A 17,336-nucleotide genomic window follows, 5' to 3' on the forward strand; every position below is an offset into this window, starting at 1 on the left:
TTAACAACGTTTCCCTCACCCAGTGCCATGAAGGTTTAGAATTGTGTTCCTTACATAGCTATGCATATGAACATTATTTACTTACCTCTTGTTTTCATATCGAATTGACGAAAATGCTTACTTTTCTGATCAAACATCTCATTATTTCTGAGTTATTTCCACAATCTGATTACATTTGCTCCATGACTCGTTAATCGAGGGTGTTATATCACAGTGGAAAATGATTGCTACAGTTAAACAGAGCCCTGCCAGGATCACATGCTGTAATAGGTCGTTTCGTTCAGTTGTTTAAATATAATTTTGTTCTGGGAATGTAATTTTACAGAATATATATTTCTTTAGGAAACAGGATAGTGCTGATCTACCAGAATGTTTGGAGGATTCCAGTGCTTAGACTGAGAGGTCATGTCACTTGTTACAGAAAGACAACTTTTGGTTTCCACCTGGTGCCGCTGTTTGTTTGAATTTCAAAATGCAGAAGGCTCGGTTCAGCAAATGTCTTAGGCAGCAATGCTACCGGCTAAATCATTATGAACACACTTCTCCTCGGCAGAAGAAATTCAACAAACTTTTCTCAGCAATTTGTTTTACCTTATTCACCATTCAGTATTAATGTATTTGATATTGATGCCCTTGGTTGACTTGATGCTCGCTGAAATCGACAACATCGAATTGCAAACTTGACTGTCAAACAAAAGAATGTAAGTCACCAGGTAATGCATTTGCTATGGGTCTGATGTGAGATGTCAGCATTTCAACAAAATCAAAGAATTTTACAGGAAATAGGCTTGGGAACGATGCGTTAATTAGATCTGATCCCTCTTTGTCTGTCTTTATGAGCACACATTACACTGAGACACCTTTGACACGGTGAGTAACTTTCGTAAGCTGCATCGAAAAGCCTATGGATTTATCGTGTTGTCTAAACGAGCTGCTAATATGTAAGCGCAGTGAACTACGAACATCTAACCACTCAAGTGCGTCATGGAATCTCAGCAGGTGCTGATTTTGCTGCATTCATTTTGTGACCTCGGTGAGAGAAAATGCAATATCGCCTGCAACCTAGAAGATACAGGTAGGCTTCAACGACGCAAATTATCCTCGCTATTTAATGAGTAAGTTTTCATAATGTTTCTGCCCGGTTTCGAACCGGGGACCTTTCGCGTGTGAGGCGAACGTGATAACCACTACACTACAGAAACTGCCACGCGGTCTCGTTATTCCTGTCCGGAATGCTAAACTGCGCTGTAACGCTGCAGCAATCTGGGTCTCTATTGCGGAGAAATGGAATACAGCTGCTGTTCTCAGGAACGCTGCAGCGAGACTGATGTAACAATGTAATCATAAAATGGCCTAGCACCCACGTATCCAAACAATGACAAAAGCGGCCCTTCCAACGTCCGATCTCTGGCCCCTTTTTAAACGACAAAACGAATTCATCACAATTTGCTTCTCTCTCTTAATGATCTATTTCTTCTCCCTTTCATTAAATTACTCAATTCTCTTTTGAAAAAGTCATTTCTGCAGAATCCAAGCTTGCGCTGCCTTAATTGACAAGGTTCACATGACCATTTGGACTTGGGTTCCTAATATACTTTACCAGATGTACATGATGTCATTATGCAATTGATCTCACATCGAATTTGCAAAAGTGTTATTGTTTCAACCTTACTATTTTTACAATCTTATTACTTTTGCTCCATACCCCTTCAACCGAAGGTGCGATATTACAGAGCAAAATGTTTGTTCCGAAGTTTAACAGGCCCCGGCCAAGATCACGTGCTTCAATTGTTCCTTTACTTCATTTGGTTTGAAATAATTTGGTTCATGGACCGGAATCTAACAGAGGATAAATATTTGTGGAACAAACTGGGAAGTGCTGAGCTACCAGGGTGTTTGAAGGTTTCCAATGGTTGGACTGAGGGGTCATGTCACTTGCTGCAGGGAAGCAACTGTTGGTTTCACCCTGGTGCCTCAGCTTGTTTTGAATTTCAAAATGTAGACGTGTCCGTCCAGCAAATGTTTCCGAGTGCAATGCTTTCTGCTCAATCATCAGGAACATCCTTCTCATCCTTGGAAGACAAAATTAAAGAAACTCAGTACTTGTTCCGTTATTCTATATTTAAGATTCATATTTTATCTCTTATTGATGCCTTCGTCTGAATTGAAACTCTCTGAAATATACACCAGCCCCGAATTGCAAACATGACTGATAGACGAAAGAATGTCAGTCAACAGGTATGCAAATCATATGGTGCTCATTTGAAATTGAGCGCAGTTAGCTTTTAAACAAAATGCAAGAACTTTACTGAGAATAGGCTTGAGAACGATGCGTTAATTAGATCTGATCACTCTTTGTCTGTCTTTATGAGCACACGTTACTATGAGATACCGTTGATATGGTGAGTAACTGTTTTAAGCTGCATGGAAAGACGTGCTGATTTTGCTGCAGATAAAAGCAAAAAACTGCGGGTGCTGGAAATCCAAAACCAAAATAAAAATACCTGGAAAATTCAGCAGGTCTGGTAGCATCTGCGGAGTGGAAGACAGTTAACGTTTCGAGTCCGTATGACTCTTCAACAGAACTGAGTAAAATTGGAAAAGAGGAGAAATATAAAATCTCATATAACTTTTACCTCTTTTCCACTTATTAACTGTGTCCCTCTCCGCAGATGCTGCCAGACTTCCTGAGTTTTTGCAGGTATTCTGATTTGGCTGCATGCGTTTTATGACCTCAGTGAGAGCAAATGCAATTTGCATGCAACATTGGAAATTCAGGTGAGCTTCAAAGATGCAAATCATCCTCAATATTTAAGTGTTCATAATGTTTCTGCCCGGTTTCAAATCAGGGACCTTTCGCGTGTTAGGCGAATGTGATAGCCACCACACTACAGAAACTGATATATCATGCATCCCTGTCTGGAATGCTAAACTGCACTGTAAAGCTGCAGCAAGCTGAGTCCCTGTTGCGGAGAAATGAAATACAGCTGCTATTCTCAGGAACGCTGCAGTGAGACTCATGTCACATTGTTATCATAAAATGGCCTAGCACCGTGCATCCAATCAATGGCATATGAGGCCCTTCTATCATCCGATACATGGCCCCTTTTTAAACGAGCACACTAACTAATCGCAAATTGCTTCTCTCTCTTAGTGAACACGTTTTTTCCTCCCTTTCATTAAATTGCTGAATTCCCTTTTGAAAAAGTCGTTTCTGCAGAATCCATGCCTGGGTTACTTTAACTCACAAGGTTCACATGACGATTTGGACTTGGGTTCCTCATATATTTCGCCAGATGAACATGGTGTAATTATGCAATTGAGCTCATATCGAATTGCAAAAGTGTGATTTTTCAACCTTACTATTTTTACAATCTTATTATTTTGCTCCACAGCCATTCAATCGAGGGTGCTATATTACAGAGGAAAATGTTTGTTCCGGAGCTTAGCAGGGCCCTGCCAAGATTGCATGCTTCAATTCTTCATTGACTTCATTTGGTTTGAAATAATTTTGATCCTGGACCAGAATCTAACAGAGGATAAATATTTGTGGAACAAACAAGGCAATGCTGAGCTACCAGAATGTTTGGAGTTTTCCAATGGTTGGACTGAGGGTCACTTGTTGCAGGAAGACAGCTGTTCACTTCAGCCTGGTGCCTCAGCTTATTTGAATTTCAAAATGTAGGCGTGTCCATCCAGCAAATGTCTCCGGGTGCAATGCTTTCTGCTCAATTATTAGGAATATCCGTCTTATCCTTGGCAGACAAAATTAAACAAACTTCACTCCGCATTTGTTCCGTTATTCTATATTTAATATTAATATTGTATCTGTTATTGCTGCCTTCATTTGAATTGAGACTCTCTGAAAGATACACCGAAACTCGAATTGCAAACATGACTGATAGACAAAAGTATGCCAATCAACAGGTAATGCAAACCATGTGGTGCTCTTTTGAAATTGAGTACAAATAGCTTTTAAACAAAATGCAGGAATTTTACTGGGAGCAGTTTTGAGAATTATGCATTCATTATATTTGATCCCTCTTTGCTCCAGGTGAGAAGCCTTCTGGTGCCTTAATCACAACCATGTAGAAGACATAGGGGTGGGGGGGAAGCCAGCAGATCTGCACTGTGCCTCAGTTTCCATGACTCCCTCGGTCATTTTTTCTGATACTCTATGCTGAAGACCGAATATTTAAAGGAGTGATTCTGTAACAGGTCTGTCATTTCCTCTGGTTCAATTGAAGCATCGCTTGCGCCTGTCCTTATGTGCACACTTTAGCATGAGACATCTTTGAGATGGTGAGTAACGATGTAAATCTGCATCGAGAACCCACTAAATAATGTTGCTGGCCAGAAGAACTGCTAAAATGTGCGCTGAGTCAAAAAACGAACATCTATTTCTACTCAGTGTGTCGTGAAATTTCAGTATTTCTCAATTTGCTGCATTCATTTCAAGGCCCAGGTAAGAGCAAAAGCACCATTTCTGTAGCATGTGAGATTCAGGTAACATTCAACAACAAACATGACATACACAAATTTTCCTCTCTCAACATTGGCAGGCTTGGATAAGGTTTCTGCCTGGTTTCAAACCGGTGATTTTTCGCGTGTGAGGCAAACGTGACAACCACTAAACTACAGAAACATTGGCCAGACATCACTGCAGTGAATCTATCTGGAATGGTAAACTGTGCTGTCATGCAGCAGCGCTTTGGCTCGTTGGATGGGACAAATGGAATTCAGCTGCTATAATTGGGAATGCTGCAGACAGACTCAATAACAATGTCATCATAAAATGGCTTAACACCATGTATCCATGCAATGGCCCTTCCATCATCTTTTCTCTGTCAGTTTTTTTAAAGAGCCAACGAATTAATCCCAGTTTCCTTCTCTCCAATAGTCAACTTGTTATTTTTCTGCATATCAATTAATTGCATCATTCCCTTTTGAAAAAGGAGTTTCTGCATATTCCATGCCGAGTTTGCCTGAATTAACAACGTTTCCCTCACCCAATGCCATGAAGGTTTAGACTTGTGTTCCTTACATAGCTATGCATATGAACATTATTTACTTATCTCTTGTTTTCATATCGAATTGACGAAAGTGCTTACTTCTCTGATCAAACATCTCATTATTTCTGAGTTATTTACACAATCTGATTACATTTACTCCATGATTTGTTAATCGAGGGTGTTATATCACAGAGGAAAATGATTGCTACAGTTAAACAGAGCCCTGCAGGATCACTTGCTGTAACAGGTCGTTTCGTTCAGTTGTTTAAATATAATTTTGTTCTGGGAAAGTAATTTTACAAAATATGTATTTCTTTAGGAAACAGGATAGTGCTGATCTACCAGAATGTTTGGAGGATTCCAATGGTTAGATTGAGAGGTCATGTTGCTTGTTACAGAAAGACAACTCTTGGTGCCTCTGTTTGTTTGAATTTCAAAATGCAGAAGGCTCAGTTCAGCAAATGTCTTAGGCAGCAATGCTTTCTCCTGTATGATTATGAACACACTTCTCCTCGGCAGAAGAAATTCAACAAACTTTTCTCAGCAATTTGTTTTACCTTATTCACCATTCAGTATTAATGTATTTGATATTGATGCCCTTGGTTGACTTGATGCTCGCTGAAATCGACAACATCGAATTGCAAACTTGACTGTCAAACAAAAGAATGTAAGTCACCAGGTAATGCATTTGCTATGGGTCTGATGTGAGATGTCAGCATTTCAACAAAATCAAAGAATTTTACAGGAAATAGGCTTGGGAACGATGCGTTAATTAGATCTGATCCCTCTTTGTCTGTCTTTATGAGCACACATTACACTGAGACACCTTTGACACGGTGAGTAACTTTCGTAAGCTGCATCGAAAAGCCTATGGATTTATCGTGTTGTCTAAACGAGCTGCTAATATGTAAGCGCAGTGAACTACGAACATCTAACCACTCAAGTGCGTCATGGAATCTCAGCAGGTGCTGATTTTGCTGCATTCATTTTGTGACCTCGGTGAGAGAAAATGCAATATCGCCTGCAACCTATGAGATTCAGGTAGGCTTCAACGACGCAAATTATCCTCACTATTTAATGAGTAAGTTTTCATAATGTTTCTGCCCAGTTTCCAACCGGGGACCTTTCGCATGTGAGGCGAACGTGATAACCACTACACTACAGAAACTGCCACGCGGTCTCGTTATTCCTGTCCGGAATGCTAAACTGCGCTGTAACGCTGCAGCAATCTGGGTCTCTATTGCGGAGAAATGGAATACAGCTGCTGTTCTCAGGAACGCTGCAGCGAGACTGATGTAACAATGTAATCATAAAATGGCCTAGCACCCACGTATCCAAACAATGAAAAAAGTGGCCCATCCAACGTCCGATCGCTGGCCCCTTTTAAAACGACAAAACGAATTCATCACAATTTGCTTCTCTCTCTTAATGATCTATTTCTTCTCCCTTTCATTAAATTACTCAATTCTCTTTTGAAAAAGTCATTTCTGCAGAATCCATGCTTGCGCTGCCTTAATTGACAAGGTTCACATGACCATTTGGACTTGGGTTCCTAATATACTTTACCAGATGTACATGATGTCATTATGCAATTGATCTCACATCGAATTTGCAAAAGTGTTATTGTTTCAACCTTACTATTTTTACAATCTTATTACTTTTACTCCATACCCCTTCAACCGAAGGTGCGATATTACAGAGCAAAATGTTTGTTCCGAAGTTTAACAGGCCCCGGCCAAGATCACATGCTTCAATTGTTCCTTTACTTCGTTTGGTTTGAAATAATTTGGTTCCTGGACCGGAATCTAACAGAGGATAAATATTTGTGGAACAAACTGGGCAGTGCTGAGCTACCAGGGTGTTTGAAGGTTTACAATGGTTGGACTGAGGGGTCATGTCACTTGCTGCAGGGAAGCAACTGTTGGTTTCACCCTGGTGCCTCAGCTTGTTTTGAATTTCAAAATGTAGACGTGTCCGTCCAGCAAATGTCTCCGAGTGCAATGCTTTCTGCTCAATCATCAGGAACATCCTTGTCATCCTTGGAAGACAAAATTAAAGAAACTCAGTACTTGTTCCGTTATTCTATATTTAAGATTCATATTTTATCTCTTATTGATGCCTTTGTCTGAATTGAAACTCTCTGAAATATACACCAGCCCCGAATTGCAAACATGACTGATAGACGAAAGAATGTCAGTCAACAGGTATGCAAATCATATGGTGCTCATTTGAAATTGAGCGCAGTTAGCTTTTAAACAAAATGCAAGAACTTTACTGAGAATAGGCTTGAGAACGATGCGTTAATTAGATCTGATCACTCTTTGTCTGTCTTTATGAGCACACGTTACTATGACATACCTTTGATATGGTGAGTAACTGTTTTAAGCTGCATGGAAAGACGTGTTGATTTTGCTGCAGATAAAAGCAAAAAACTGCCGGTGCTGGAAATCCAAAACCAAAATAAAAATACCTGGAAAATTCAGCAGGTCTGGTAGCATCTGCGGAGTGGAAGATAGTTAACGTTTCGAGTCCGTATGACTCTTCAACAGAACTGAGTAAAATTGGAAAAGAGGAGAAATATAAAATCTCATATACCTTTTACCTCTTTTCTACTTATTAACTGTGTCCCTCTCCGCAGATGCTGCCAGACTTGCTGAGTTTTTGCAGGTATTCTGATTTGGCTGCATGCGTTGTATGACCTCAGTGAGAGGAAATGCAATTTGCATGCAACATTGGAAATTCAGGTGAGCTTCAAAGATGCAAATCATCCTCAATATTTAAGTTTTCATAATGTTTCTGCCCGGTTTCGAACCTGGGACTTCTCGCGTGTTAGGCGAATGTGATAGTACCTACACTACAGAAACTGACATATCAGGCATCCCTGTCTGGAATGCTAAACTGCACTGTAACGCTGCAGCAATCTGAGTCCCTGTTGTGGAGAAATGAAATACAGCTGCTATTCTCAGGAACGCTGCAGCGAGACTCATGTAACAATGTTATCATAAAATGGCCTAGCACCGTGCATCCAATCAAAGGCATATGAGGCCCTTCTATCGTCTGATCCAAGGCCCCTTTTTAAACGAGCAGACTAACTAATCGCAAATTGCTTCTCTCTCTTAGTGAACACGTTTTTTCCTCCCTTTCATTAAATTGCTGAATTCCCTTTTGAAAAAGTCGTTTCTGCAGAATCCATGCCTGGGTTACCTTAACTCACAAGGTTCACATGACGATTTGGACTTGGGTTCCTCATATACTTCGCCAGATGAACATGGTGTAATTATGCAATTGAGCTCATATCGAACTTGCGAAAGTGTGATTTTTCAACCTTACTATTTTTACAATCTTATTATTTTGCTCCACAGCCATTCAATCGAGAGTGCTATATTACAGAGGAAAATGTTTGTTCCGGAGCTTAGCAGGGCCCTGCCAAGATTGCATGCTTCAATTCTTCATTGACTTCATTTGGTTTGAAATAATTTTGATCCTGGACCGGAATCTAACAGAGGATAAATATTTGTGGAACAAACAAGGCAATGCTGAGCTACCAGAATGTTTGGAGGTTTCCAATGGTTGGACTGAGGGTCACTTGTTGCAGGAAGACAGCTGTTCGCTTCAGCCTGGTGCCTCAGCTTATTTGAATTTCAAAATGTAGGCGTGTCCATCCAGCAAATGTCTCCGGGTGCAATGCTTTCTGCTCAATTATTAGGAATATCCGTCTTATCCTTGGCAGACAAAATTAAACAAACTTCACTCCGCATTTGTTCCGTTATTCTATATTTAATACTAATATTGTATCTGTTATTGCTGCCTTCATTTGAATTGAGACTCTCTGAAAGATACACCGAAACTCGAATTGCAAACATGACTGATAGACAAAAGTATGCCAATCAACAGGTAATGCAAACCATGTGGTGCTCTTTTGAAATTGAGTACAAATAGCTTTTAAACAAAATGCAGGAATTTTACTGGGAGCAGTTTTGAGAATTATGCATTCATTATATTTGATCCCTCTTTGCTCCAGGTGAGAAGCCTTCTGGTGCCTTAATCACAACCATGTAGAAGACATGGGGGTGGGGGGGAAGCCAGCAGATCTGCACTGTGCCTCAGTTTCCATGACTCCCTCGGTCATTTTTTCTGATACTCTATGCTGAAGACCGAATATTTAAAGGAGTGATTCTGTAACAGGTCTGTCATTTCCTCTGGTTCAATTGAAGCATCGCTTGCGCCTGTCCTTATGTGCACACTTTAGCATGAGACATCTTTGAGATGGTGAGTAACGATGTAAATCTGCATCGAGAACCCACTAAATTCTGTTGCTGGCCAGAAGAACTGCTAAAATGTGCGCTGAGTCAAAAAACGAACATCTATTTCTACTCAGTGTGTCGTGAAATTTCAGTATTTCTCAATTTGCTGCATTCATTTCAAGGCCCAGGTAAGAGCAAAAGCACCATTTCTGTAGCATGTGAGATTCAGGTAACATTCAACAACAAACATGACATACACAAATTTTCCTCTCTCAACATTGGCAGGCTTGGATAAGGTTTCTGCCTGGTTTCAAACCGCTGATTTTTCGCGTGTGAGGCAAACGTGACAACCACTAAACTACAGAAACATTGGCCAGACATCACTGCAGTGAATCTATCTGGAATGGTAAACTGTGCTGTCATGCAGCAGCGCTTTGGCTCATTGGATGGGACAAATGGAATTCAGCTGCTATAATTGGGAATGCTGCAGACAGACTCAATAACAATGTCATCATAAAATGGCTTAACACCATGTATCCATGCAACGGCCCTTCCATCATCTTTTCTCTGTCAGTTTTTTTAAAGAGCCAACGAATTAATCCCAGTTTCCTTCTCTCCAATAGTCAACTTGTTATTTTTCTGCATATCAATTAATTGCATCATTCCCTTTTGAAAAAGGAGTTTCCGCAGATTCCATGCCTAGTTTGCCTGAATTAACAACGTTTCCCTCACCCAGTGCCATGAAGGTTTAGAATTGTGTTCCTTACATAGCTATGCATATGAACATTATTTACTTACCTCTTGTTTTCATATCGAATTGACGAAAATGCTTACTTTTCTGATCAAACATCTCATTATTTCTGAGTTATTTCCACAATCTGATTACATTTGCTCCATGACTCGTTAATCGAGGGTGTTATATCACAGTGGAAAATGATTGCTACAGTTAAACAGAGCCCTGCCAGGATCACATGCAGTAATAGGTCGTTTCGTTCAGTTGTTTAAATATAATTTTGTTCTGGGAATGTAATTTTACAGAATATATATTTCTTTAGGAAACAGGATAGTGCTGATCTACCAGAATGTTTGGAGGATTCCAGTGCTTAGACTGAGAGGTCATGTCACTTGTTACAGAAAGACAACTTTTGGTTTCCACCTGGTGCCGCTGTTTGTTTGAATTTCAAAATGCAGAAGGCTCGGTTCAGCAAATGTCTTAGGCAGCAATGCTACCGGCTAAATCATTATGAACACACTTCTCCTCGGCAGAAGAAATTCAACAAACTTTTCTCAGCAATTTGTTTTACCTTATTCACCATTCAGTATTAATGTATTTGATATTGATGCCCTTGGTTGACTTGATGCTCGCTGAAATCGACAACATCGAATTGCAAACTTGACTGTCAAACAAAAGAATGTAAGTCACCAGGTAATGCATTTGCTATGGGTCTGATGTGAGATGTCAGCATTTCAACAAAATCAAAGAATTTTACAGGAAATAGGCTTGGGAACGATGCGTTAATTAGATCTGATCCCTCTTTGTCTGTCTTTATGAGCACACATTACACTGAGACACCTTTGACACGGTGAGTAACTTTCGTAAGCTGCATCGAAAAGCCTATGGATTTATCGTGTTGTCTAAACGAGCTGCTAATATGTAAGCGCAGTGAACTACGAACATCTAACCACTCAAGTGCGTCATGGAATCTCAGCAGGTGCTGATTTTGCTGCATTCATTTTGTGACCTCGGTGAGAGAAAATGCAATATCGCCTGCAACCTAGAAGATTCAGGTAGGCTTCAACGACGCAAATTATCCTCGCTATTTAATGAGTAAGTTTTCATAATGTTTCTGCCCGGTTTCGAACCGGGGACCTTTCGCGTGTGAGGCGAACGTGATAACCACTACACTACAGAAACTGCCACGCGGTCTCGTTATTCCTGTCCGGAATGCTAAACTGCGCTGTAACGCTGCAGCAATCTGGGTCTCTATTGCGGAGAAATGGAATACAGCTGCTGTTCTCAGGAACGCTGCAGCGAGACTGATGTAACAATGTAATCATAAAATGGCCTAGCACCCACGTATCCAAACAATGACAAAAGCGGCCCTTCCAACGTCCGATCTCTGGCCCCTTTTTAAACGACAAAACGAATTCATCACAATTTGCTTCTCTCTCTTAATGATCTATTTCTTCTCCCTTTCATTAAATTACTCAATTCTCTTTTGAAAAAGTCATTTCTGCAGAATCCATGCTTGCGCTGCCTTAATTGACAAGGTTCACATGACCATTTGGACTTGGGTTCCTAATATACTTTACCAGATGTACATGATGTCATTATGCAATTGATCTCACATCGAATTTGCAAAAGTGTTATTGTTTCAACCTTACTATTTTTACAATCTTATTACTTTTGCTCCATACCCCTTCAACCGAAGGTGCGATATTACAGAGCAAAATGTTTGTTCCGAAGTTTAACAGGCCCCGGCCAAGATCACGTGCTTCAATTGTTCCTTTACTTCATTTGGTTTGAAATAATTTTGTTCCTGGTTTGGAATCTAACAGAGGATAAATATTTGTGGAACAAACTGGGCAGTGCTGAGCTACCAGGGTGTTTGAAGGTTTCCAATGGTTGGACTGAGGGTCCATGTCACTTGCTGCAGGGAAGCAACTGTTGGTTTCACCCTGGTGCCTCAGCTTGTTTTGAATTTCAAAATGTAGACGTGTCCGTCCAGCAAATGTCTCCGGGTGCAATGCTTTCTGCTCAATCATCAGGAACATCCTTCTCATCCTTGGAAGACAAAATTAAAGAAACTCAGTATTTGTTCCGTTATTCTATATTTAATATTCATATTTTATCTGTTATTGATGCCTTCGTCTGAATTGAAACTCTCTGAAATATACACCAGCCCCGAATTGCAAACATGACTGATAGACGAAAGAATGTCAGTCAATAGGTAATGCAAATCATATGGTGCTCATTTGAAATTGAGCGCAGTTAGCTTTTAAACAAAATCCAAGAATTTTACTGAGAATAGGCTTGAGAATTATGCGTTAATTAGATCTGATCACTCTTTGTCTGTCTTTGTGAGCACACGTTACAATGAGATACCTTTGATATGGTGAGTAACTGTGTTAAGCTGCATCGAAAGACGTGCTGATTTTGCTGCAGATAAAAGCAAAAAACTGCGGGTGCTGGAAATCCAAAACAAAAATAAAAATACCTGGAAAATTCAGCAGGTCTGGTAGCATCTGCGGAGTGGAAGATAGTTAACGTTTCGAGTCCGTATGACTCTTCAACAGAACTGAGTAAAATTGGAAAAGAGGAGAAATATAAAATCTCATATACCTTTTACCTCTTTTCTACTTATTAACTGTGTCCCTCTCCGCAGATGCTGCCAGACTTGCTGAGTTTTTGCAGGTATTCTGATTTGGCTGCATGCGTTTTATGACCTCAGTGAGAGCAAATGCAATTTGCATGCAACATTGGAAATTCAGGTGAGCTTCAAAGATGCAAATCATCCTCAATATTTAAGTGTTCATAATGTTTCTGCCCGGTTTCAAATCAGGGACCTTTCGCGTGTTAGGCGAATGTGATAGCCACCACACTACAGAAACTGATATATCATGCATCCCTGTGTGGAATGCTAAACTGCACTGTAACGCTGCAGCAATCTGAGTCCCTGTTGTGGAGAAATGAAATACAGCTGCTATTCTCAGGAACGCTGCAGCGAGACTCATGTAACAATGTTATCATAAAATGGCCTAGCACCGTGCATCCAATCAAAGGCATATGAGGCCCTTCTATCATCCGATCCAAGGCCCCTTTTTAAACGAGCACACTAACTAATCGCAAATTGCTTCTCTCTCTTAGTGAACACGTTTTTTCCTCCCTTTCATTAAATTGCTGAATTCCCTTTTGAAAAAGTCGTTTCTGCAGAATCCATGCCTGGGTTACTTTAACTCACAAGGTTCACATGACGATTTGGACTTGGGTTCCTCATATACTTCGCCAGATGAACATGGTGTAATTATGCAATTGAGCTCATATCGAACTTGCGAAAGTGTGATTTTTCAACCTTACTATTTTTACAATCTTATTATTTTGCTCCACAGCCATTCAATCGAGGGTGCTATATTACAGAGGAAAATGTTTGTTCCGGAGCTTAGCAGGGCCCTGCCAAGATTGCATGCTTCAATTCTTCATTGACTTCATTTGGTTTGAAATAATTTTGATCCTGGACCAGAATCTAACAGAGGATAAATATTTGTGGAACAAACAAGGCAATGCTGAGCTACCAGAATGTTTGGAGGTTTCCAATGGTTGGACTGAGGGTCACTTGTTGCAGGAAGACAGCTGTTCGCTTCAGCCTGGTGCCTCAGCTTATTTGAATTTCAAAATGTAGGCGTGTCCATCCAGCAAATGTCTCCGGGTGCAATGCTTTCTGCTCAATTATTAGGAATATCCGTCTTATCCTTGGCAGACAAAATTAAACAAACTTCACTCCGCATTTGTTCCGTTATTCTATATTTAATATTAATATTGTATCTGTTATTGCTGCCTTCATTTGAATTGAGACTCTCTGAAAGATACACCGAAACTCGAATTGCAAACATGACTGATAGACAAAAGTATGCCAATCAACAGGTAATGCAAACCATGTGGTGCTCTTTTGAAATTGAGTACAAATAGCTTTTAAACAAAATGCAGGAATTTTACTGGGAGCAGTTTTGAGAATTATGCATTCATTATATTTGATCCCTCTTTGCTCCAGGTGAGAAGCCTTCTGGTGCCTTAATCACAACCATGTAGAAGACATGGGGGTGGGGGGGAAGCCAGCAGATCTGCACTGTGCCTCAGTTTCCATGACTCCCTCGGTCATTTTTTCTGATACTCTATGCTGAAGACCGAATATTTAAAGGAGTGATTCTGTAACAGGTCTGTCATTTCCTCTGGTTCAATTGAAGCATCGCTTGCGCCTGTCCTTATGTGCACACTTTAGCATGAGACATCTTTGAGATGGTGAGTAACGATGTAAATCTGCATCGAGAACCCACTAAATTCTGTTGCTGGCCAGAAGAACTGCTAAAATGTGCGCTGAGTCAAAAAACGAACATCTATTTCTACTCAGTGTGTCGTGAAATTTCAGTATTTCTCAATTTGCTGCATTCATTTCAAGGCCCAGGTAAGAGCAAAAGCACCATTTCTGTAGCATGTGAGATTCAGGTAACATTCAACAACAAACATGACATACACAAATTTTCCTCTCTCAACATTGGCAGGCTTGGATAAGGTTTCTGCCTGGTTTCAAACCGGTGATTTTTCGCGTGTGAGGCAAACGTGACAACCACTAAACTACAGAAACATTGGCCAGACATCACTGCAGTGAATCTATCTGGAATGGTAAACTGTGCTGTCATGCAGCAGCGCTTTGGCTCGTTGGATGGGACAAATGGAATTCAGCTGCTATAATTGGGAATGCTGCAGACAGACTCAATAACAATGTCATCATAAAATGGCTTAACACCATGTATCCATGCAACGGCCCTTCCATCATCTTTTCTCTGTCAGTTTTTTTAAAGAGCCAACGAATTAATCCCAGTTTCCTTCTCTCCAATAGTCAACTTGTTATTTTTCTGCATATCAATTAATTGCATCATTCCCTTTTGAAAAAGGAGTTTCCGCAGATTCCATGCCTAGTTTGCCTGAATTAACAACGTTTCCCTCACCCAGTGCCATGAAGGTTTAGACTTGTGTTCCTTACATAGCTATGCATATGAACATTATTTACTTACCTCTTGTTTTCATATCGAATTGACGAAAATGCTTACTTTTCTGATCAAACATCTCATTATTTCTGAGTTATTTCCACAATCTGATTACATTTGCTCCATGACTCGTTAATCGAGGGTGTTATATCACAGAGGAAAATGATTGCTACAGTTAAACAGAGCCCTGCCAGGATCACATGCTGTAATAGGTCGTTTCGTTCAGTTGTTTAAATATAATTTTGTTCTGGGAATGTAATTTTACAGAATATATATTTCTTTAGGAAACAGGATAGTGCTGATCTACCAGAATGTTTGGAGGATTCCAGTGCTTAGACTGAGAGGTCATGTCACTTGTTACAGAAAGACAACTTTTGGTTTCCACCTGGTGCCGCTGTTTGTTTGAATTTCAAAATGCAGAAGGCTCGGTTCAGCAAATGTCTTAGGCAGCAATGCTACCGGCTAAATCATTATGAACACACTTCTCCTCGGCAGAAGAAATTCAACAAACTTTTCTCAGCAATTTGTTTTACCTTATTCACCATTCAGTATTAATGTATTTGATATTGATGCCCTTGGTTGACTTGATGCTCTCTGAAATCGACAACATCGAATTGCAAACTTGACTGTCAAACAAAAGAATGTAAGTCACCAGGTAATGCATTTGCTATGGGTCTGATGTGAGATGTCAGCATTTCAACAAAATCAAAGAATTTTACAGGAAATAGGCTTGGGAACGATGCGTTAATTAGATCTGATCCCTCTTTGTCTGTCTTTATGAGCACACATTACACTGAGACACCTTTGACACGGTGAGTAACTTTCGTAAGCTGCATCGAAAAGCCCATGGATTTATCGTGTTGACTAAACGAGCTGCTAATATGTAAGCGCAGTGAACTACGAACATCTAACCACTCAAGTGCGTCATGGAATCTCAGCAGGTGCTGATTTTGCTGCATTCATTTTGTGACCTCGGTGAGAGAAAATGCAATATCGCCTGCAACCTAGAAGATACAGGTAGGCTTCAACGACGCAAATTATCCTCGCTATTTAATGAGTAAGTTTTCATAATGTTTCTGCCCAGTTTCCAACCGGGGACCTTTCGCATGTGAGGCGAACGTGATAACCACTACACTACAGAAACTGCCACGCGGTCTCGTTATTCCTGTCCGGAATGCTAAACTGCGCTGTAACGCTGCAGCAATCTGGGTCTCTATTGCGGAGAAATGGAATACAGCTGCTGTTCTCAGGAACGCTGCAGCGAGACTGATGTAACAATGTAATCATAAAATGGCCTAGCACCCACGTATCCAAACAATGACAAAAGCGGCCCTTCCAACGTCCGATCTCTGGCCCCTTTTTAAACGACAAAACGAATTCATCACAATTTGCTTCTCTCTCTTAATGATCTATTTCTTCTCCCTTTCATTAAATTACTCAATTCTCTTTTGAAAAAGTCATTTCTGCAGAATCCATGCTTGCGCTGCCTTAATTGACAAGGTTCACATGACCATTTGGACTTGGGTTCCTAATATACTTTACCAGATGTACATGATGTCATTATGCAATTGATCTCCCATCGAATTTGCAAAAGTGTTATTGTTTCAACCTTACTATTTTTACAATCTTATTACTTTTGCTCCATACCCCTTCAACCGAAGGTGCGATATTACAGAGCAAAATGTTTGTTCCGAAGTTTAACAGGCCCCGGCCAAGATCACGTGCTTCAATTGTTCCTTTACTTCGTTTGGTTTGAAATAATTTGGTTCCTGGACCGGAATCTAACAGAGGATAAATATTTGTGGAACAAACTGGGCAGTGCTGAGCTACCAGGGTGTTTGAAGGTTTCCAATGGTTGGACTGAGGGGTCATGTCACTTGCTGCAGGGAAGCAACTGTTGGTTTCACCCTGGTGCCTCAGCTTGTTTTGAATTTCAAAATGTAGACGTGTCCGTCCAGCAAATGTCTCCGAGTGCAATGCTTTCTGCTCAATCATCAGGAACATCCTTGTCATCCTTGGAAGACAAAATTAAAGAAACTCAGTACTTGTTCCGTTATTCTATATTTAAGATTCATATTTTATCTCTTATTGATGCCTTCGTCTGAATTGAAACTCTCTGAAATATACACCAGCCCCGAATTGCAAACATGACTGATAGACGAAAGAATGTCAGTCAACAGGTATGCAAATCATATGGTGCTCATTTGAAATTGAGCGCAGTTAGCTTTTAAACAAAATGCAAGAACTTTACTGAGAATAGGCTTGAGAACGATGCGTTAATTAGATCTGATCACTCTTTGTCTGTCTTTATGAGCAC

The 17,336-nt window shown here is 40.3% G+C and overlaps 4 non-coding genes across 4 annotated transcripts; all 4 read right to left on the reverse strand.

The window, feature by feature from the left end:
• Window positions 1-1,129: 1,129 nt before the first annotated feature.
• On the reverse strand, window positions 1,130-1,202 carry trnav-cac. The gene has a single exon. It is a non-coding gene; the product is annotated as a tRNA-Val (tRNA).
• Window positions 1,203-6,107: 4,905 nt separating this feature from the next.
• Window positions 6,108-6,180, reverse strand: trnav-cac. The gene has a single exon. It is a non-coding gene; the product is annotated as a tRNA-Val (tRNA).
• A 4,918-nt stretch (window positions 6,181-11,098) lies between these two features.
• Window positions 11,099-11,171, reverse strand: trnav-cac. Its single transcript has one exon. It is a non-coding gene; the product is annotated as a tRNA-Val (tRNA).
• A 4,919-nt stretch (window positions 11,172-16,090) lies between these two features.
• trnav-cac lies at window positions 16,091-16,163 on the reverse strand. The gene has a single exon. It is a non-coding gene; the product is annotated as a tRNA-Val (tRNA).
• Between the last annotated feature and the right edge of the window lie 1,173 nt (window positions 16,164-17,336).

Source organism: Carcharodon carcharias, chromosome 27 (assembly GCF_017639515.1).
Source record: "Carcharodon carcharias isolate sCarCar2 chromosome 27, sCarCar2.pri, whole genome shotgun sequence".
Lineage (NCBI taxonomy): Eukaryota > Metazoa > Chordata > Chondrichthyes > Lamniformes > Lamnidae > Carcharodon > Carcharodon carcharias.